This window comes from Gekko japonicus, unplaced genomic scaffold (genome assembly GCF_001447785.1).
Source record: "Gekko japonicus isolate JY-2015 unplaced genomic scaffold, Gekko_japonicus_V1.1 scaffold62, whole genome shotgun sequence".
Lineage (NCBI taxonomy): Eukaryota > Metazoa > Chordata > Lepidosauria > Squamata > Gekkonidae > Gekko > Gekko japonicus.
Genome location: NW_015166419.1, coordinates 1,403,238 through 1,426,370, shown reverse-complemented (window position 1 = coordinate 1,426,370; position 23,133 = coordinate 1,403,238).

The window sequence follows — 23,133 nt, the reverse complement described above, 5'->3', positions numbered from 1 at the left end:
TGCTGAGTTACATCATGCAACTCTGAAAGGCACAGGAGCTATGTCTTCGGACAGCGCTGGCTCTTCGGCTTTGAAACGGAGATGAGCACCGCAACCCTAGAGTCGGATTCGACTGGCTTTCGAGCAAGGGAACCTTTACCTTTACCTTTGCAGTTGTGCCTTTAGCAGCAACTTGATCTGTGGAAAGTAGCTGGTAAAGCTGATCACAGCATGGATCAACAATGTCACCTGTTTGTGTCTGTAGCTAAAGCCACTCATAAAACGCACAGCCACTGAGACCTGTTGAAATGCTGGCAAGCTTGTGTAGTGATAAAAGACAGTTGTCTAGATCCTTTAAAAAACCAGACAACATTATGGCCTTCATTTGGAGATCTGGGAATTAATTTACAAGTCTGGAAGCCTTTTGTAGTTAGGAGAACTGACAATGCAGTCCTAAGTGGAGTTATACCCTTGTAAGCCCATTGACTTTAATAAACTTAGAAGGGTATAACTCTGCTTAGGGCTACAAATGTTTTTAATTGAAGCTCTTCTATAACTGTAGGCACATTCTTCAGTGATGATAAGAAAGTCTTTATTTAAGAGCTCCTGTGCGCTGCTCTCTCACATGCCCTTAGAAATGTGCACAGAAAATTTTGGCTAGCAGGCATGCATTTAAATAACAGTGCCAATTTTTTCCTGTGGCATACAGCCTCAGTTTCCAGATTGTGTGTTTGGTTTCCTCACAAGCTTATTAGGGTTCCTCAATTAGAAGATCAATAATGGCAGACAGGCTTCCCTCAGAGGCAGCTTGAATAATGGCCCCTGTTACCAGTCCATCTATGCAGCATGTAGTGGATATATTGGCTATTTAGGACACTATTTCCCCATTTTCCAAACAGTAACAGCCACCTTCCCTGTATTCCTGGTGAGATAAGGAAAAAGGTAAGTGAGTTATCAGGTGGGAAGGAAGAGAGGGAATGGGGAAGGGGGGGAAATGGGGGGTTACAGAGTGAGGGGAAGGGGCAGCACCTACCATTCCCCTCACCCTCCTGTCTTGGATGGTAGTGTGGATTGAGACTGTAGAGGAAGAGGGCAAATGAGTAGATAGTGGCACGGGGGCAGGCTGCTGACTTGAGGAGGAATGAGACATTTGGGGGCACCCCTTAAAACTTGGACCCAGCACTGATTTCAAACCGTATAACTAAGAATTGCCCTGCTGTGTCTTCTTTCCTCTGATCAATTTCAAAATTCTCTCTAGTAGTTTTCTGTTCTTCTGCATTTTTTCCTCCCACAAACCCACCATTTACAGCTCATGCTACATTTAGATCTCAGCCAAGCTCCCACAAGTCTTTGCTTTCCACCACTGTCAAGGCTATCATTAAAGATCTGGAGTCACTGACAACCCCAGGAGGTAGCAAGACCACATGGGGCCTACTTGGGGTCTAGGGCAGAGAAGTGAACAGCAGGAAGGAAAAAAAACCCAGGATATGTTGCAAACACCAAAATGCCATGTCAGTGGAATCTCTCTTTCAGTGGAAAAAGGATGACCTCCCATGGCTGTAAAGGCAAACACTTCTGGAGCTTGTCTCCCACCTTCATAGTTTGGGAGGGGGGGTTGTTCTGAAGAATTTCACCTGGGCAATGTCTGTCTGTACTGATTTCTGTCTTTACCAGGGCAAGCAAGATAAATGTTTGCCAGAAATCCAACCAAAAGTTATCTGGCAAAAGCACAGCTCCTCAGCAGTTCTGTTGGCAACGGCCCTGTTCATACGAGCCCATTTGGGCCGGGAGCGGGACGGAACGGGGGCGGAGCAAACGGGCGCGATCCCACCTCAACATCTGGGGAGCGTGCCGTCTCCGTCCCTGATCCATCCCAAATGCCGATACCGCGCCGTAAAAAAGAACCACCTATCCAGGTGGTTGCATCCATTGGAGCGCCTCGAGCTGGGCTGTGGGATCGGCGGCGCGTCCTTGCGCCGCTGCATCCCGGCCCCCGGCCGTACTGCGCATGCTCAAGCATGCACAGTTCGGCAGCCTCCCCCTCCCATCGGACTTTTCCTCCCCAGCATCTGATCGTGCCGGGGAGCAATGCGCCGTGGCTCAGGGGATCCGTGGGATCCCGCCGCGGCGTCTCAAGTTTGGAGCAGCTCTGAGTAGCCGCGTTTCAGCCGTCCCGTGTGGCAGGGGCCAACATAAGGCTGAAATCATATGCATGTTTCCTTGGGAAGAGACTCTGTTGAACTTAATTGGGGGCTGCTGCACAGCTCAAAGGAGTAAGGGCCAGTTTGGTGTAGTGGTTAAGTGTGCGGACTCTAATCTGGGAGAACCAGGTTTGATTCCCCACTCCTCCACTTGCACCTGCTGATGTGACCTTGGGTCAGTCACAAGCTCTGGCACAGCTGTTCCTGAAAGAGCAGTTTGTGTCAGAGTTCTCTCAGCCCCACCCACCTCACAGGGTGTCTGTTGTGGGGAGGGGAAGGGATAGGAGTTTGTAAGCCGCTCTGAGACTCCAAGTGAAGGGCGGGGTATAAATCCAATCTCTTCTTCTTCTACTACTGGATGTAATACTGAAAGTGGGGGAAAGCAGTGGTGTGCAAAAAAAACCCCTCCCCCCCCAGCTTTGGGTATATAGGACCCCAACAATATCGGTATTCCCAATATTTCTGAATTCCAAATACAGTTATGGTATACGGATTCCATTTTTTCCCAGGTACCCATGTTTTTCAGGTCCATTATTTTGGGTCCCTATGGGAAACTTTCTGGGTGGCTGGGGGAATGGCTTTAAAGATACAGGCACAAAAATTGCAGCAGAGCCGCTGGTGCCTGTCATTTATATAGTCCCCAAGTTCCAAGCAGTTTGAACCATGGGGTCCAATTCTGTGGGCCCCTGAACAAGGTGCCCCCAACCATCCACTGTTATTTCCTATGGAGGGGGGGGGGACGCTCCAAGCTCCTTCCAGAGAAAAAGCCATGCCTGCAAGGAGCAACCACTGGTCAAATGTCTCCCATGAAAAAACCAACAAGCCCAACAGAACTTTTGCAAAACCCACTAATCCCAGTAGAACCACAAGTCAAACAAAACCAAAGTCAAACGAGAGAATCTCTCCAGTAAAACTGAAGGTGGGGTGGCACTTTTGCAAGCCTACCGGAACAAATGGCAATGTACAGAATGTCCAGCAGAACCCAGTGCCACTGTGGCAGTGCAAATTCAACAGTGCTAATGTCAAACCACAGCAGAACAAATCCAAGCACTGAGCAGCAACACTGTAAAAACCGCAAAGGGGACACAAAGCAGCTCTGGCAAGAAGGAAAAACAAACCTCTTGAAACTGACAAGCACACTTGAAATTAACACAAGCAGCCTGGGAAGCCCATGGAACCCCCCCTGGAAGACATAACAACAAGGGGAGGGAGAAAAACTAGTCTTCGGGGTCTGCAAACGCTCTCCCCCAATCTTCCCAATAAATCCTGAATATTTCCAGGATTTTTTGGTATCCCAAAAATTCCTGGATATATTTGGGATGCAGAATATACCCCCAAAATACTGATAAGGTATTTTTCGGGTATATTTTCGGCTAAGGTGTATCCAAATGCACAACCCTAGGGGAAAGTATGTTTAACTCTTTCACCACAGTCTCATTTTCCTGACCCCTTTGGAGATGAGGTTTTCCCCATACCGTCAACCCCAAGAGAGGAAACTGTAATTCCAAGGGTCTGTTTGAAATTGGGGGAAAGCGGTGAACCTTTCCCTTCCTCTGTGCTATGGTCCTGCTTTTCCTGTTGATGGATGAAAAAATTATTGGTGATCTGATCATGGATTTGCCAGTGGTTTGGTAAAATTGAAAAACTAATTACAATAGGGCTCAGTGACCTTTTATAACAAAGGAGTCAAACTACGTCAAAGTTCAGAGGAAGAGCTCAACAAAGAACGTGTACCAGGAGCAGGGCCAGCCCGTCATTGACAAAATTTAGACTTTTGCCTAGGGCGCAGGCCCGACGAGGGCGCCGGCCCACAATCCGCTGCAGGAAAATGCGCCTCCTCCTCCCCCACGCCCTGGCTGGCCTCTGTCCCCCTCTGTCCCTGCCTCTCCACACCCCAGCCAAGCTGCGTGGCCCACAGGCACCCCCCTCTGTGCATGCTCAGAGGCCGGCTCAGGGGCAGGGCCTGGTGGAGGAGGTGGCAGAGGCTCCTCCCTTGTGCGGGGGCGGCGGCAGCGGCGGCCAGGCTTCAGGGCAGTCAGGCTCCGCAGGGTCACCCTACTCCAGTTCGCTTTTCAGGTGGGTTTGTGATCTTCACCAGGCTCGGGGGATTTTCAAGCACAATGCAGTGGTGCCACCAGACTCCACTTGGCATTGCACGCGAGGCGAGCACGAATCCGGAGCCAATCTGGTCCACCTTCCCACTCCTCCTGGCCAACCACTACTCTCTCGCCTCACCCAGGTACCCCTCTCCTCTATTGGTTCATGACCCGGGCAGTCTCTGCGGGGCTGGAGTGGTGGGGATGCCTTGCGAGCTGCCTCAGGGCCCCTTCCGCCGGGGCGTGGTGGTGGTGGGCTTGCCCCCCATGTTTCCGCGTGGCTTCTCTGCCCCATGTTCAGTGCTGAAAGAGGCGCCCAAGTGGGGCTGCTGGGAGGGAGGGGCTGCTGGAAGGGAGGGACGGTCCTGGGTGGCTGCAGGGGCACCAGAAATTGTTGGGTGCACAGGGGGGTGCCAGAAGGTGTCCTTGCCTAGTATGCAAAAATACCTGGGGCCGGCCCTGACCAGGAGCCCCATTTGTGTAACCAAAAGTATACTATGACAGTCCCTTGACGCTTCCCCATTCCCATTCCCTCCAAAAATATTTTTAGTTCCGCTCAGTGACTGAGCTGCCCTTTAGTAGCGTGTATTTCTTCTTTATTTTATAAGTTTTAACTGTCCTACCCTGTCACAGATATTAGTTTCGACTTATGATCCAGCACAGGAACTAGAGGGAATACAGGAGCTATCTTGTTTTAAAATACCCTCATGAAATGGCACGTGAGGCAAAATAACTTCCAAAACCAAATAAAGATTTTAATAAACAGGCAGGTAAAATATAAAAATGAGGATTCGAGGTATAGAAGTTGCTGAGGTAAAACTTTCTAATACATACAGAATTGAGGTTTTTGAACAAACAAGAGAGGTTTCTGCTTATTATATATTTCACCTTACACAGTTTCTTAGAGAATAGCTTTGTCTTAGTGCTTCTAGGTTTCTCCTTTCAGAGATCTAGGTTTTTCCTTTAGATCTTATAGCTTTCCAGTATCTCTTGAGGTGTCTAAGCTCTTCCCCTTTATCACAGACCAGGGTTCTCTTCCCAATTCCTTCCTACTGGCTAGAAGTTATTCTTCTTGTCCCTAAGAAGCAGTAACTCCTTTTCCTATTTGGCTTGTCTGGGAGTCTTCTCTGACTCCTCAAACCTCCTGCCAAATTCCTCTTCCAGCACTATATGTCTGTATAAAGCAGTATTGTAGCTTTCTTGACTGAGAATCTGAATTCTCCCTCAGAGTAGTTTTAATATATCTTAGACAATGGAGTCCTTCTCTCTATAGAAGTACTTTGCTGACAATTCCCTGACAGAAATCACTGACTTCCAAAGACTTCCTTCAGAAGCCAAACCCTTTGGCTACTGTTCCAGACAATAGAATTCAGACAAAGACCAAAAGTGACTCACAAGGTGAATGAATCTTTGCCTGGCATTCACTTTACAGACAGGTTATTCCAGCATCTCACCTATCCCTCCAAAAGTCCTTACCTTAAAGATTTCATCTTTTTTAAAAGACCCATATTTTGTTCCATACTGGGATACATTTGACTTTGAAACCATAGGTTGCAGACCCCTATATTACAGCATCTTCAAATAGATTAAAAGGCAGATATGCCTTTTGATTTTAATACTTTTTGGGAATGTGATCTGAATGAATCTAAATTTTGAAAAGCCATCCATTGACTTTTAAAGCCTTTGGGGGGGGCACTGCTGAGTGGCACTCTCTGGGAAAATGGCATAGATGGTGTGAATCTTATTAGATATCAAGCAAATGACGTTTATACTGCTCTGTTGGAAAGAGTAGGGATCCCTCAAGAAACTGTACTTTATGGTGGAGACTAGCATCTTCTTGAGGGAACCCTACTCTTTCCAACAGAGCAGTATAAACGTCATTTGCTTGATATCTAATAAGATTCACACCATCTATGCCATTTTCCCAGAGAGTGCCACTCAGCAGTGTCATAGTAAGGTTGGGCACATTTTCTTATCTGCCACCATTGGACAGAGGCAGAAAATAGCACAAAGATGGGCTGTAGCACACCAAAAAGAGAAATAGATTCCTTGAATGATGATGATACATTTGAAACCACCAGACTGAGAGAGCGACCGCTACAGGGTACAAATGATGCTTGTTGGTTCAATGTAAGCAGTCTTACTTGAACAACTTTCGTTTGTCCATTCATGTTGGTGCAATTATCATAACCTTGGCCACAGCAACCCTTAATGTGCATTTGATTTTCCTTCAGCATTCTCAACAAGCACTCCATAAGTCCTTGTTCCAGTTGATTCATGAACTGCCTGGAATCCTAGGAAATGTTCATTCACACAAATTTTGTCTCCATCTTCACAAATCTCACTGTAAGTCACATCTTTTCAGAGTGACTTACATTAGGCATGCAGTCTAATATGACAGAGTAATATTTAGCTTTATCCAACTTATGTATATTTTCTAACATTTTGTTGGCTGTAAGGGTGATCAGTTCATTCTGAATGGTTGATCATTACAATCCTTTGAAGATATACGCCACAAATACATATTACCTCATCATGCTTGCCAAGCAGCTATAAAAGGCCCAGAAAATCTACACTGTTTTCTGTAGAGAGCTTGTCCACAAATTCCCAGGATGTCAAGTTGTGTGATGCCAGAACACTGTAATAGCCATTAAGCATTCAAGCACACCCCTCCAAAGCTGAATTTCTTGGCTTATGATCTGCTAGTGATCTGCATCAACACACTTGCCTGATCTGAGTCTGGATTTAGTTTCTTTCAACTTCCAGTATGTAGTCAAATGGCTGGATGACTTTTTCATGCTGTTTCAGAAATCACTTAAGTATTTCCATCCACTAGTACTCCCAAGTGAAGAACTGGCAGTAGCACCTTTGGAAATCACTAAAGTGTTTCCAAGCACTAGTACTCCCAAGTGAAGAACTAGCAGTAGCACCTTTGGAAATCACTTAAGTGTTTCCAATCACTAGTACTCCCAAGTGAAGAACTGGCAGTAGCACCTTTGGAAATATTTTGCCGCAGAATTAAAAAACACACCCTTGTTGATACTTTCAGAATATACAAGCTAGCGCCTTTTCTGCTTCTGACCATTGTCTGAAATGGTTAGCAAAAGTTTTTGAGAAATTACCTTTGTTCTGAACTACAGAAAAAAGCCATATCTTCAATTACACTTGGCCCACTGGAAACAACTCCATCTACAACTGTGGGCTGCATTGCCTTTGGCCACGATGCAGGGCCAGCAGTACCTTAAGCCTGTTGGTACACTATTATTTTATCAGTGATGAGGGAGAGCCCAGTGTCACAATTTGTCTTCCAGCAATAATATCCCCATTCAGTGCTTTATATTTCTCCATAGAAGTGAATGAAAGCCATTGGTTTTACTGGGGAAAATGAAGTAGTAATCTTTGGGAAACCATTTGTGCTGAAGCCTAACACTGCTCACAGCCATTCAGAATCACACCAACTCCTGTTTGTGTAGCGCTATCTGTTCACTGGCCTAGCCTCAAGTCTGGTTCAGTTTCTTGGTCATGCTGTAGTTTGACAAAGCCTTGGAACCAGCTTTAATATATTAGGAGTGATTCCTGTGCTATTATCTTTTAAGTTTCTCTTTTTTGTTTATAAGCGTGGATTGTTACCAAGGATACTAAAACTCCCTGCCTGCCTTTCCCACCCACACACTTTCCTCTTGGTGCATATTTCCCACAGAGCAGAATTCTATGCACAACGCTCTTTACCCTATTTTCTCTTCAGGGTCTGTATTCCGGATATCTTACCTGTGTTGTATAGTAGCTAGAGTGTTGGACTAGGCTCTGAGAGACCCAGGCTCAAATCCCCACTCTGCCATTAATAACATGGGGCCAGTATCCCTAGGTTGGGAAACCTCTATTCTTTTGTTTCTATCTTTTTTTTGTTCTCTAAAGATGCCCCTTTCCAAAGGTCTACAATTCTAAGATTTCAAAGGAAGTGCTTTTATTATACTGTTTACATAATCCCTCACTGCAGTCTGTGTTGGGAATTAATTACTGGGTACTGCTAACATAGGTTACCATATTCTGAAAAGCAAAAAGAGGGCATATTTCCCGACTGACTACTTCAAACAAGTGATCACTATGACAAATCCCATTTTAAATACCCATACTATTTAAGCTATGACAATTGCTACTAACTAATATTCCTAACTTTCCAGCCGAAAAAGATGACATTTTCATCAATTTTTTTAAAAAGAGTCCAAAAGAGGATGGAAACCAAAAAAAAGAGGACATGTCCTCTAAAAAGAGGACATCTGGTAACCCTAGCTAACATGTTCAATTCCAAGCAACAGGTTGCTGAGCCAATGAACCAGAAGAAAGTAGGCAGGCTTATACAGTGAAGTAAAATTCTATTTGTGTCCCTGGCATCATATGACCTCCTCCTGAGTGGATAACTGCAATACTACTCTCTGCCACCTGTGCTGGTGGCACTAGAGACCAGCAGAAAGCTAATGAGTAGCTCCCTCTCCTGGCAAGCTACTACCATGACATATCTGCCTGAGTCCCCTGCTGGAATATCCAGCTTGATCCCTCTAAGTCTATAGCTACCTCAGTTATAGTTGCTGCTACTCAGTTCATACATGTGCAAATGGCAAGGTTATTTTTTAATCATCGTGCCTACAAAGGGTTTGTAATGCATGCCTGAACTGGCTTCTCCGCCCTCCTCAGGTTCCACTTCTATTTGTACCCAACAATTTCCACACCCTTCCATGGTATTTTGGGTATGGAGTCAAAACACCCATCAGGATGGAAAGCAGCTGTGAACAAATTAGATTGGAGGGATGCCCTTCTGCCCCTCAGCATAGAAATGGGTTCAAACAGGCAGAAGATCAAGTGGAGCAGATTCTTTATTGCCTCCCAGATTTCAAAGGCTGGCAGTTATGGAAAGTCCCCAGGCCAACTGAAATGGATCCATTGGTACACAACAGTTTGATGAATGGAATGTGCACTGAAGACAGTCCAAGAGAGAATTGTGGTTGACAAAATATCATGGCTGGTCTACATGGTTGTGTTTGCCATATGGAGTTTTTTCGAAATGATTTCCCCAGACGCTCATAGGTATATAAGAAGAGCCCTGCTGGATCAGACCAATAGTCCATTTAGTCCTTCCTGAAAACAGGGGCTGTGGCATCGGTACATGCCCCATACTCTCCACAGTGAACACAGCAGCAAAAAAGTCATTGAGCTTTTCTGCCATCTCCCCATCTTCCTTTAGCAATCTCTTTATTCCTTTGTCATCCAAAGGCCCCACTGCTTCTCTGGCTGGTTTCCTGCTCTGGATATATATTTTTTAAAATGTTTATTGTTTGTCCTGATGCTTTTAGCAACCTGCTCCTCAAAATCTCTTTTTGCATGCCTAATTTGTTCCTGTTTTCTTTTGGTAGAGCCTGTAGTCCCTCCTGTTCAATTCATTGGGGCAGACCTTCCATTTTTTAAAAGAAACCTCTTTACTGTTCATAGCTTCCTTGACTTGCATTGTTAACCACGCAGGCCTTCTTTTAGACTTGGCAGTGCCCTTTCCTAACCTGTGGAATTGTCAGGTTCCCAGTTAAACACTCTCCACACACGCTATGAAATGTTATAGGTTTTAATGAGAAATGATAACTGTAGATTCAAGAGCTTTTTGTCATAACTGAAACTAATTGCTAGACACACTCTAGATATAGGAAAAGGCAATAAAGTCTCATCCACCTAGTCCCCCTCCTCTCATACTCTAACCCCCCTGCATAACCATGGCAACCTGGACAGATATGTGTTGCCCTCTAACCTAGGCAAAGCACAGACATCTTCAAGGTCTTCCATCATGAGAATGCAGTAATCAGAAAATATTACTGCGGCTACTCCCTAACTTTCACACCACAGTCACTCCCCTGTAGGACAAGTGAAGGTAAAATACAACTCAGAAAGAGACACGATGGCTAAGCAAGAGATAAACAGGCCAGAAAGACCAAGTGAGACCTGAGCTTGACAGGAATGCATTCTATAAGGGCTTCAATTAGTGGGGTTTTAAATAGCTTCCAAGCATCCTCTAGGGATCTGACTCTCGTGTGTTTCCCCTTCAGCTTTCTTTTTACTGTTCCCCATATTTTTGTAAAGTTCTCTCTTTTGAAATAACAAGTTACAGTTTTGGACTTTAGGGGTAACTTTCCATTGACCAGAATGCTGAACTTAATAGCATTGTGGTCACTGTTCCCAACTGGTGTAAGAGCCTCTACATCTCTCACCAGGTCTTCAGACCCACTCAGAACCATGTCCAAGATCACGACCCCTCTGGTTGGCTCTGTGACCAACTGTTCCAGCACACAGTCATTTATGACTTGAGCAACCGTTTACCCAGTCAATGTGAGGGTAGTGCCGTCTCCCAGTCAAGGGTGTAGACTTTCCAATTTCCCGGGGGGGGCTGGGGCTCGACCAGAGGCATTGCTTTGCTAGGAGCAAGGGTGGCTCCCGGGGGAGGCTGAGTACCTTCCTGAAAATTTCGGCGGGGGCTCACGCCCCGCCGCCCCCACGAAGATTACGCCTATGCTCCCAGTTTAATAACGTTATCTGCTTTAGTCACCTCCCTTATTTCCTTCTCCATCTCAAGATCAGCCTCAAGTGTTTGATCGGGTGGGTGATAGTACATCCCCACTTTTAAGCAACCCTGAGAACCCAGTGTTTCCACCCATATTGCTTCTGTTGGGGAGTCCATTGCCCTAATGTTTTCTAACTTATTTGTTTCTATGCCGTCTTTGATGTACAATGCAACACCAACGACAACACTGTTCCCTCTAAGCTGTAGAGTCTTCTGAGCACAAATTCTATTTTATGAGCTACTGGCATTAAAATTGTGAGCAAGTGATTTGGCTACTGCATAAATTAGTTTGCTCTGGAGTCATCCTTCCTGAGCTAAGACAAAAATGTGTGAGCTGGAGGCTAAAAAACTGTGAGCTAGCTCGCACTAACTCAGCTTAGAGGGAACACTGACAACAACCAGTCCCTCCCTGTCCTGCCTATAGAGCTTATATTCAGGAATGACTGTATTCTATAGATTTTTCCCATTCCACCATGTTTTTGAGATACCCAATATATCTAAATTGTCATTGAACACCAAGCACTCTAGCTCCCCCATCTTGGCCCAGAGACTTATAGCACTGGCATATAGACACCTATAATGTGTTTCCCTCTCTGGTGACCCTCACCTCCCTTGGCCCCTTTGTCACCACACATGGCCCTCAGTCACCATTGTGCCATCACTTACAAGTTCTATTACGCTCCTATCAATATTACCCTGAGCATTTATGCAATCACCCCTTTGGACTGACTTGTCCCGAACTGGAGTCTCCCCAGCTCCTGTTGGCTTTCCCCTCTGTTCTATCAGAGCTTATTTCTTCTTTAATGAACCAAATTATTTTGTTTAAACAACGGGTGCTCTGTTCCTCTGCATGTTTAAACTCTGCCAATAAGTATCCGTTCGAAAATCTCACACCGATTTTTGTTAACTATGTGCCTTATTAAAACAAAAAATAGAAGAGACAGCAGGGACTGAAAGAAAGCAGAGTGGACGTCACGCAAATCAGGTGCATCTGAATAAGGCCAAGGGCATCCAAATGGACCATTTTTTCCCCTGGGGCATTGTAGCACCAATAGGTGCCCAGTAATGCCAGCCCCCCTAGAGCCAGTTTGGTGTAGTGGTTAAATGCGCAGACTCTAATCTGGGAGAACCGGGTTTGATTCCCCACTTCTCCACTTGCAGCTGCTGGATGACCTTGGGCAAGCCGTAGTTCTGGCACAGCTGTTCTTGAAAAAGAGCAGTTTCTGGCAAGAGCTCTCTCAGCCCCACCCACCTCACAGGGTGTCTGTTGTGGGGAGGGGAAGGGAAAGGAGTTTGTAAGCCGCTCTGAGACTCCGAGTGAAGGGCAGGGTATAAATCCAATCCCTTCTTCTTCTTTAACCATCAGGGCTGGTTCAAGATATTTTGTTCCCCCAAGCAAAGTATACCCATCTCTTTCTGGGTCTGTGCTGCTGCTGGCCAGCCCAGGTCCTAACCAAGTCTATAGAGGCTTGGCTAAGACCTGGCCGCCACCAATGCACCAAGGCCACCTCACTTTCCCCGGTGGCCTTAATGGTCAGTACACCCCTGCTCCTAAACTCTGCTGCTTGAGGAGAATAACTTTTTTCAGGAAGGGGCTGAGTATACCAATATACAACAAAGGGGACATTAAAACAAATGAGCAGTTGGAGCCAAAGGGGGGGGGGTGTTCCATGAACATCAGCTGTTATTCTCATCCTCCTGCCAAAGGGAAGTGGGCTGTAATTAACAGCCTGTTTTGCAAAGCAAGGACACTATGATTTAGTTTTCATAACTGGTCCCTGAAGATCCCAGCAGCTCTCATTAGTAAACATCAATTTCGGTCTACCCTTCATGTAAATGTTCTTCTTCGATGGGTCTATACTCGTGCCTGGGCCCGCTCCAGGAAAGGTGGCCACTGTGACTGGAGTTGGGGGAGGAGACGGCAGTCCCGTTCAAGTTTTCCAGCCAGATAACTGGTAGGGCAAGAGTGTGGAGTCTGCAGGTTTTACTGACTTTTAAAACACAGGGCAAGAGTCGGCCAAAGTACCGATAACCAGGCATCAGAAAACAAAAGCCACATTCCACAGAGATTAAATATGGCAGTAACATTGTGGTGGCAAGCTTTGCCCTAGCTGTGTGTCCATTCATTTGCAAATGTCTCACATTCATGGACAGGGCAATACACATGAACAGGGCCGGCCCCAGGGTTTTTTGCAGACTAGGCGAGGACACCTTCTGGTGCCCCCCCCCCCGTGCGCCCACCAATTTTCAAACAAGGATAAACAATACAAGGCCCAGAAAGACACATGTGCTCCTGCGTGGACACATGTTATACAGATGAATCATCCTTTAATACACTGGCATCCTGTCACCCTCACACAGGGTGGTGAAAAGGAAGCTTTTTCTCAGCGTTTTGGGGCAGACCTTTGACTGAAGCAGGGATTCTAAGAGGTGCTGGGATTTAAGCACAGCTGAGTGATCACTGAGGGAAATATGGTTGTATATGTATTGTTTCTTATTTATACTTATTATGTTTGGGATAAAGCACACTTATAACTTTTATAATTATATGAGTTTATTTTTTAATAATATTTTGCACGATGTAACCAATGATCCCTCTAAGCTGTGGAGTCTTCTGAACAAGATTACTCTGTGAGCTAATGGCATTAAAGTTGTGAGCGAGCAATCTGGCTGCTGCAGGGCTTTTGGCAGGGTGGGCTTTTGGTGGGGAAAGTTTGGTGCCCTTAAGGGCTGGCACGCTCTAGGCGAACGCCTAGTTTGCCTAGTGAGCGAGCCGGCCCTGCACATGAAGCAGGGGCAAGTGCTTGGTCAAATTCTCGCTATGTTTTGGCTGAGTGCACTGATCCTGCCCCTCCATTTATGTGCATTCACTGCACATAGACACATCCCTGAGTGCATGCAAGCTATTTGCAGATGGATCCCATCCCCATGATTGGCAATGGGCAGATAAATGTGACAGAATTAATAATTTAATTCTCCTGGACCTCGGCAGCTTTCTGTGCCATCAATCATGGTATGCTTCTGTATCACCTTGCAAGATTGAGACTGAAAGGCATTGTTCTGGAGTGGTTCCGGTCCTATCTCATAGGTAGGTTTATGGTGCTGGGGTACTGCTTCTCTGCCCCTTGACCTCTGGCCTATGGGGTTCTCCATCTTCTCCCCCATGCTTTTCAACATCTATGTAAAGCTGCTGGGAGAGGTCGACTGGAGACCTGGGCTGAGTTGCTGCCAATATGTAGTTGACACTCACCCCTATCTCACCCTCCCAGCAGAGCTCAGGGAGGCTATAGAAACTGTGTAAAGGTGCTTGGAGGCAATTTTGGAATGGATGAGAGCTAACAAAGTGAAATTTAATCCTGACAAAATAGATAGGGGGGGGGGTCTGGCCCAGGAAATGGGTTATCCCCAGTTCTGGATGGGGTTCCACTCCCCTAAAGGAGCAGGTTTGTAGCTTGGAGGTGCTCCTGGACATGGGCTGCCTGTTGGGTAACCAGATGGCAGTGGTGGCCAGGTGTGCCTTTCAACAGCTTTGGCTAATGAGCCAGCTGCAGCCTTTCCTTGGGGGAAAGATCTTGCCACTGTGGTACATGCCCTGGTACTATCTAGATTAGATTACTGCAATGCACTCTACATTGGACTGCCCTTGAAGATTTTCTGGAAGCTACAGCTGGTATATAATGATGTGGCCGGAATGTTGATCAGAGTGCATCATAGGGACCATATCACTCCAGCCTTGTTCTGTCTCCACTGGCCCCTAATTATTTCCAGGCCCAATTCAAGGTGCTGGTATTGCCCTTTAAAGCCCTATATGACTTGCATCCAGTATATCTTAAGGACTGTCTTCTCTCATATGAACTTACTTGTCTACTCCAGTCATCTTTGGATGCTGCTTTGGGTTCCCCACCATCCAGGCTTACCAAGTACTTACCGTGATTCGGCGGGGGAAACATACTTCTTCCCAGGACCATTCCCACGCGGACAACAAATGTGCCGCAACATGCCATCACCAGGAAGTGACGCCAGGCAACGCTCTGGCAATGGGGCTAGAAACTCTATGGTACCAGAGTTTTCAGCCCCATTGTCAGAGCGTCGCCCAGCGTCACTTCCTGGCGACGGCATGGTGCATTGCAGGGAGGAATGTTCCAGCCGGGGATCATGTGTCCCCCGCCAGATCGCGTTAAGTACTTGGGAACCCTATCACCATCTGATGTTAGATGGGTGGCAACCCAAGAAAGGGCCGTCTTGGTCATAGCACCAAAACTTTGGAACTCCCTCCCCGGGGAGATTCTTCTGTCTCCCTGTACCATTGTCTTCTGCCAGTGGGTGAAGATTATTTTTGTTCTGTTTGACATACCCTAATAACTGTTTCTGGTCTTTCCCCCGGGTTTTGGTGTTATGTGTGTTTATACTTGGGGCGGTAATTATTGTATATATGTAAAGGTAAAGGTTCCCTTGCTTGAAATCCAGTCGTATCCGACTCTAGGGTTGCAGTGCTCATCTCCGTTTCAAAGCCAAGGAGCCAGTGCTGTCCAAAGACATTTCCGTGGTCATGTGGCTGGCATGACTGAACACCAAGGCGCACGGAACGCTGTTACCTTCCCACTGAAATGGTACCTATCTATCTACTTGCAATTTCTTGCTTTCGAACTGATAGGTTGGCAGGAGCTGGAACTAGAGATGGGAGCTCACTCCATCAAGCGGCAACCCGGGTCTCAAACTGCTGAACTACTGACTTTCCACAGCCTGCAGTTCAGCGTCTTAACCACTTGAGCCACCACAGCTCCTTATGTACCTTATTTTAAATGCTTTTAAAGGTGAAATGTTTTAATATTTGCTGTTAGCCACTGTAGGGACCCTATTTGTGTAGAAAGGTGGCATAAAAATGTGTTAAATAAATTAAAATGGGCAGGACCACAGGCAGGGGGTGGAGCTAGCTCCCTCGCTCTTCTTTCCACTTCTACATGCATTAGCCCTAACTGCAAATGTGCCATGCATACTGGGTTTGTGTAAAGGTTGCACATTATGCAAGGGAATGCTTTTAGGGCTCTCTATCCATTGTGGGGACATTGTTTTTTCAGGGCTTTCTGACTGCTTGGAGAAATGCCTATGCTTCCAGACACACAAGAGCAGCAGTGGCCCACAGGATGTATCATAGGGAACATCCCAGACTCCATCACTGATGTGCTCTTGAAGGAGGAGGGCACTGGAGCAGAGGGGTCCATGGCTGTGTGGGTGCATAGCTCATCACCAACAAGTAATGTTTGTTACCTGCTCCTGTGATGAGTTCTGCTAACCACACTGAAGCTCCGTGCCTGCATACGTGCTGCAGCTGTAACCCTGGCAGCTCCATCACCACCTCCAGAAGCCCTCTGAAGAGGACCGTGTCCCTCTCCCACTTCAGTGGTGGGGGCTGGGATAGTCCCAATGGCCCAGCCCACAGCCTCTACCACACAGGAACTGTACACTCCTTCAAGGGGAAGAGTGAGGGCACTACTGCCACAGCTGTAGCCTGGGCGAGCCCACTGTGCCACCAGCCCACCTACAGCACAGTTATGCCCCAGTTATGCAAAGTTTAAAAAAAGTATTTTTTAAAAAAAGCTTTGCATTTTGGGACATGGCAGTTATTATTTCAAGAATGGGAGAGTGTTTTTAGAGTAGGAACATTTCTTGTCTACTTATCCCTGTTTAGCTATTATGACCGTGAGCTTAGAGGGGTAATTTAAAGGATAAGTGAGTAGCTTAAAGGCAGGATGACTGGCTTCTTCTGCATGGGACTGGATCCTCCTTCAGATATTCCTGCTTTTGCCTTTTCATGCAGATTGACTGGAGAGGCTTTCAGGGCCCACATGGAAATGTCACAGCCTCACCTAGTGAGGAAAGCTAAGCTACAATCAGGGCTATTTTTGGGCAGGAACGCACAGGAACGGTGTTCCGGCTGGCTTCAGAGTTGGCAACGCCCACCAGAGCCAAAACCTCTGTGTGCATGGCTACAGAGGGAAGGCCTGGTGAGCGACCCCCCCCCCCCCGTGACTCCGAGGCAGGTGGGCCAAGGGGAGGGCCAGCTTGCCCAGGCTCCCCGCAGCCACGGGGTGCCCAGGCAAGCCAAGGGAAGGCATGGGGTGTGGCCTAATATGCTGATGAGCAGTGCTGTCAGGGGTGTGGCCTAATATGCTGATGAGTTCCTGCTGTTAGGTGTGGCCTATTATGCTAATGAGTTCCTGCTGGACTTCTTCTACAAAAAAAGCCCTGGCTACAATGCTGAATAAAACCTTAAAGATTGTAATGGAGGTATAGTGATCAGAATGTTGGACTAGAACTGGGGGAAGATCTGGGTTCAAATCCCCATGAAGCTGTCTGGGTGTGAGCCAGTTACTATCTAACCTATCTCACAGAGTTCTTGTGAGGCTAACATGGCAGAGGGGAGAAGAACCATGCACACTGCCTCGAGTTCCTTAGAGGAGTTTAATGGAGCACATGGCCAAGGAAGTGTGCACAAGTCTGCAGCCAACCAATATTAGAGAGGCAAAGAGAGAGATCCCGTTTTCTGGATACAGCTTTTGTGGAGCAAAATATGTGCTGAGCCTTTTATATTTGATCAGCGGGTGGTAGCCACTGGTTGCTTTCAAATGCCACTCCGTTTTGGCTTCTGTTCTGTATACTGAGCTCATGTCAAGGAGCAAAATGAAAGATATGAATGAGCAAGAAAAATTGGATTTCCCCTTCATGCAACATTGTACCACAGGATGCCGGCTGTGGGTCTGCTTTTCATTAAGTCCAAAATGTAATTATGTTGACTGGGTGGCTTTCCCTTCCCACCCCTGCCCCCTCCATCTTTTTCCTATTGTTCACTCAATTACTCTATTTTGTACTTTGGTTAAGGATGCAGCTTAGAAGTTTCTACAAAGGGGAGAGGAAAAATTAAAGCCACTGCAGCGGAGCCCAAGAAGCAAATTGCTCCCATATGATCCGGAGATGTTTCTGGGATTGTTGTTGCCAGTGCCACCAAAATTGGAGCGCTTTGAGAGAATATGCGCCTGCCTGGTGGCCTCTGTTCCTTGTGGGTTTGGCTGCGCTGAAGCTGTTCTTAGTTTGATCGCCACTCCCTTAATTTGAATCTTGGATCATCCACAGATGAGAAAAGGACAGAGATGGAGTCATCGTCCCCAATCAGTTTAAGAGCTTCCTCAGCCAAAATACAACACTTTGCAGTTTAAAATTCAACTTCCTGATTTTCATGGATATCTAGAACTAAACATTACAAAGTGCTGAAAAGCAAAGCCGACCTGTTGGAACTGCCTTTCTTGCTCCTAAAAACAAGCAAGGAGCTGTGGTGTGCGGGCCAAGTTACATGTGACTTTGGGGTTCAGCGATAGTAACTCCTAATATGAAATCAGGCACTAGAGAGGCAGTGGGGTGCAGTGGTCAGAATGCCAGCCTAGGCGTGGGGAGACCCCAGTTAAGATCCCCTCTCTGTCTTGCAGCTCAGGGAACCTTGGGATAGTTACTCTCTCTCTCTCTGCCTAAGATTATCTTGCCGGGGGTTCTTGTGAGGATAAAATGGGGGTAAGCTGCCCTGTGGTCCTTAGAGTGAATATCAAATGCAACCATGCAGGGTGAGTGTGGCATAGTGGTTAGAGTGTCAGATGAGGATCTGGGGGACCCAGGTTTGAATCCCTACTCTCCCATGAAAGCTTGTTGGGTGACCTTGGGCCAGTCACATGCTCTCAGCCTAACCCTGTTGGGGAGAAAGGCAGGGTATAAATGCAGTAAAATAAATCAGTAATCTATGTTGGGATGGTGTGTGGCATAAAACCATGATGTTTCCCTGGCTGACAACACCCCCTATGTTGTTTGAAGCTGTACTGGGGGGAGGGGGAGATGGGCCCCATGTTGCTTGAAGCTGTATTGGGAGGGGGGGAGATGGGCCCAGTTCAAATACATCTGGTTATGTTATTCCAGTGCTGAGAAAAACTGCAGTGGTTGCCAGCAGGCAATCTTTTCAATGTTTTCACAATATTTATGTGCAGAAATATAACATTATGTTGATCTTAGCGTGTGTGAATGGGAGGAAGGAATCTGGTGCAAGGAGAGATTAAAATGTATTCTTCAGGGAGAAATGGAACACAAATTGCGGATGTTCAGACTGAACCAGTCAGCTTTCAAAATTCATCCTCCTCCCTGCCACTCTCCTGAGCTCCAGCAAAGCCAATTTGCCTCGGCCACTCTTGTTAAAAGTAATTCGGTTCAGTACAGTCCATAGATGGGGTTCATTCCTGTCTGGACCCTAAAGGATGTTTTTGAGCATGGTTAGGGGGTGCCCTCTGGTGGCTGACATATCTTTGCAGTGCACTGCCTGACTCAAGGGGTGGTGGTTGTTTATAAGCAGCCCAGCATCTGAAAAAGATACTTTGTGGCCTGGAACAAAAACATATAATAATATTTGTGATGACTGGAAATCTTTTTGTCACATTTGTAGAAAATCCAACATGTACATTGCCTCGCTTCCTGGAAATTGTGCTTTTCAAAAATACATAAACCACAAATCTGTAAAAATTTCCACTTTGCAACACATATTGAACATGAGCCCAGCACTGTCATTTGCAAAAGCATCAAACAAAGTATTTCTTCAAAGCCATTAGAGCATAAAAACTGATCACCTTCCAGCCAATGAAATTCAGTGGGAGGTTATGCTCCAGGATTTGGTGCATACTGCATGGGCGTATGTGTGTTGGTGTAGTGCCTGTGCCCAGACAGGACTTCTGTGCCTTTAGCAGTGGTGTGACAAGCAGTAATATTGCAAGGATAGCTGTTCCCATCACTACACTTCCATGTAAAGGGGGGGGGGGATCTGCCGGTTGAACTTCTGTCTAGTCAGGCCCCTGTTACATTCATAGGAACCTGATTAGCCGCTTTAAAGAGACTAGTAAGGCTTTTCTTGTTTGCTGGGGCTATAGTGTTGACTTTTCAGATGGATTTTTCTACAGGCTAGATGGCTCTGTCTGATCTGATTTTAAATTTTGTTAGTGTTTCCTATGGTTGCTTATTAACCTGGAGTTAGAGGTTGATGACAGTATATTGTGGTCTTGCTGCTATATTGGTTTTTATGATGGCCCCTCACACTTCCCTCCCTCAGAGGTAGATTTTCCCTCTAAAACTTTGTTCCCTTCTGTGACTGAGCTGCCCCAAGTAATGTGGTTTTCTTGTCTTTAAAAGACTGTCCCACCCTGTCACAGAGATAAAAGCTGGCTTTTAGCCCAGCCCTGGAACCTGAGGAAAGAATAAGGAGCCCTCTTGGGTTGAACTCCTTCAAATGGCATTTGAGACAATGTAAAAGTCAAACAGAACTAAAGATTTTATTTAAAAGATGGGAAAGACAAGTGTAATCAGGAGTTGTTAACGAGGCAAAAATCAGTGGTTGTACAGACTGTAATTCTTTATACAGGCAAATAAGAGTTGTTAAAGATTATTTTCTTAGTTATTGAGGTCTTAATATCAAGAGGCTTTTCTCCTGTGTTTTCCAAACACTACAGTTCTTCTTCACAGAGTTTCCTATTTCTCCTCTTATTTCCTTGAGACTAGTACTTTCTTTCAGTACTTAACTCCCTTCCTTTTAATTCCTATCTAGCACTTGAGGTGTCTCAAGCAGTTTCCTTTCACAACAGACCAAGGTCTCCTCCTCCCAGAGATAACTCTTCCTGTTTAACTGGGCTGGGATTCTTCTTATTTCCCAAGATTTCCCCTTTCCTTTGGCCTAAATGGGAGTCTCATCTCTCAACCTGACAACCTTGCCAAATCTCATTCCCAGTTCTTGTGTTTCTGTAAACCGCTTTCAGCATAGGCTCTTTCAACTGAATTCTTCCTCAGAGCAGATTCTCAACAGTTAAGAGACAGAATCAGCTCTCTTCTCTCAAATCAGGAATCTGTCAGAATGCCCATTCCCCCTCAGCACCTAGCTAATAAAATTTCTCCCCTTAGCTGGTGCTGGCCTATCAGAGTGCTTGGAGTAGCCTGTCACTCAACGCTCTCCATTCTTGTGGTCCTGCATTGGGCAGGGGGTTGGACTACTAGTTCGAAAGCAAGAAATTGTAAGTAGATAAATAGGTATCACTTCAGTGGGAAGGTAACAGCGTTCCGTGCGCCTTGATGTTTAGTCATGCCGGCCACATGACCACGAAAACATCTTCGGACAGCGCCGGCTCTTCGGCTTTGAAACGGAGATGAGCACCATAACCCTAGAGTCGGATTTGACTGGCTTTCGAGCAAGGGAACCTTTACCTTTACCTATGGCCCCTTCCAACTCTATGATTCTATGATTCTATTCTATGATTTAACTCTTCACCTCCTGGTAATCTGATAGTGCAGCATTTTGAAGCCCGTTTTAAGGGCTGTCCCTCACAGTTTTATTCCAACCATATAATGCTTAGAACAAAGTCTGTGTCCAATGGTACATTTAAGACCAACAAAGTTGGGACGAGATGGCGGCCGGTGCTCATCGAGGGCAGACGTGTGGAGTAGCAGCTCTGCACTAAACTGCTCAAACTCGAGCCTTTCCGGGGGTTTGTGACCACCCAAAAATATCCCTTTGGTGGGATATTTGAGCAGGGGACTTAAACCGACCCAGAGAAAGTGGCTTTATCTCTGGAGATATTTGGTTTTGTTCCAAAGCAGGAAGGCTGTGGAAGCCAGCAGGAGATTTTTTGCTCTTTGCTGTGCACAAGAGGAGTACGACGGACAACGGGAGCGAAACAACAAACGCCAAACGGAGAACATAAATCTTAAAATACAACACACGAAGCTAAGTTTATAGAAATTAATTCTTCACTGTAACTTAATCTAATATAAATGTAACGAAAAGGGGAGGTGCTTTTTTCACTTCTATACCTGTTTTTCTCTCTCTCTCACCTATTCTTTTGTTCTTTTCTGTCCTCACAAAACTGGGAAGAGAGGCTAAAATAGAGGTGGGGACAGGAGACCACGGGAAAAGGGGCTAGAAAAGCAAATAACTTAATGAAATAAAAGGAAATAATAACGATTCTTTAAAAATACTGGTAAAAATTTGAGACTCACGGAGCTTTACCCTTTACCCTAGAGTAAAGAAAGTCGAGGAGGAAGCAGCTGAGGCCAATCAACCGACCGGGTAAACAAGGAGCAGCCGGCCAGGAACGAAGGAGAGAGGGGCGGAGCCGGGCGGGGCCGAGGAGCCGAGGAGTCGAGTGGAGCCGAGCAGAGTCGGGTGAGGAGCTGAGCGGACCCGGAAAACCCCGAGGAGCGCCGGAGCGGGGCGGAGCCAGGAGGAGCCGAGGAGTGGAACGGATACAAGCGGGGCCGGACGGAGCCGAGGCTCATCGGAGCTAGGCAGAGCAGCCAGGGCCGAGCAGAGTCGAGACGCGTCGGAACGGCAGAGCAGAGGACGTCATAGCCGAGTGGGGCCGAGTTTCAACAGCGACGGCGAAGCGGTGCCGAGTCAGAGAACTTTGAAAGACTTGAGAAAATAGGGAAGTAGAGGGTGACTGGCACAAGTCGCTCAAATGTAGAAGCTGAATAAAAGACTGTAAAGGAGAAGGGTAAAAATAAATACATATAAATACACAAAGCATTTATATACACAAAGACAGTGAGTCAACGAACTGAAAATCATAATTAAGATAAAATAAAATAAAATACAGTGCTTGAAAAGAGGAAAATAGGAGAGAGGAAACAAGGGGAAGATTTAAGAAATAGGTGCAACAAATAGGTGAAATTTAAGCAAAACAATATTAATAAAGGAGCAGTTCAACAGTGGATTATAGGAAATATAGGAAATAGAGGAAAAGAGATTACTACGAAGAACAAAAAAATAAAAATAAAATCAAAACCAAAATAATAAATAAATAAATAAATAGAAAACAGTAACTGAAAACAGATAAGCAAAAACCAAAAGTAGGAAAACTTTACAATTCATCACATCGAAAATGGCATCGGGCTCTCTCAAAAAAGTAAATACTCCTCCAGGCCAAGGTGGGGGACTAGGTCAACTAAAAGCAAATATAGCTCAGGTCTCAATGATGGACCTTCAGGCAATGATGCAAAATTGTCTGGCCCAATCATCACAACAATCATCTCAACATACAGCAGAGCTGATAAAAAAAGAACTAGAACCTATTCATAGAAAAATGGATGAGATCTCAAAGCAAATAAAAAGCGAAACAGATGAGATAAAAGCAGAGATCGCGAAAATATCTCAAAGTACAAATAACTTAGAAGAAAAAGTAGAAGATAT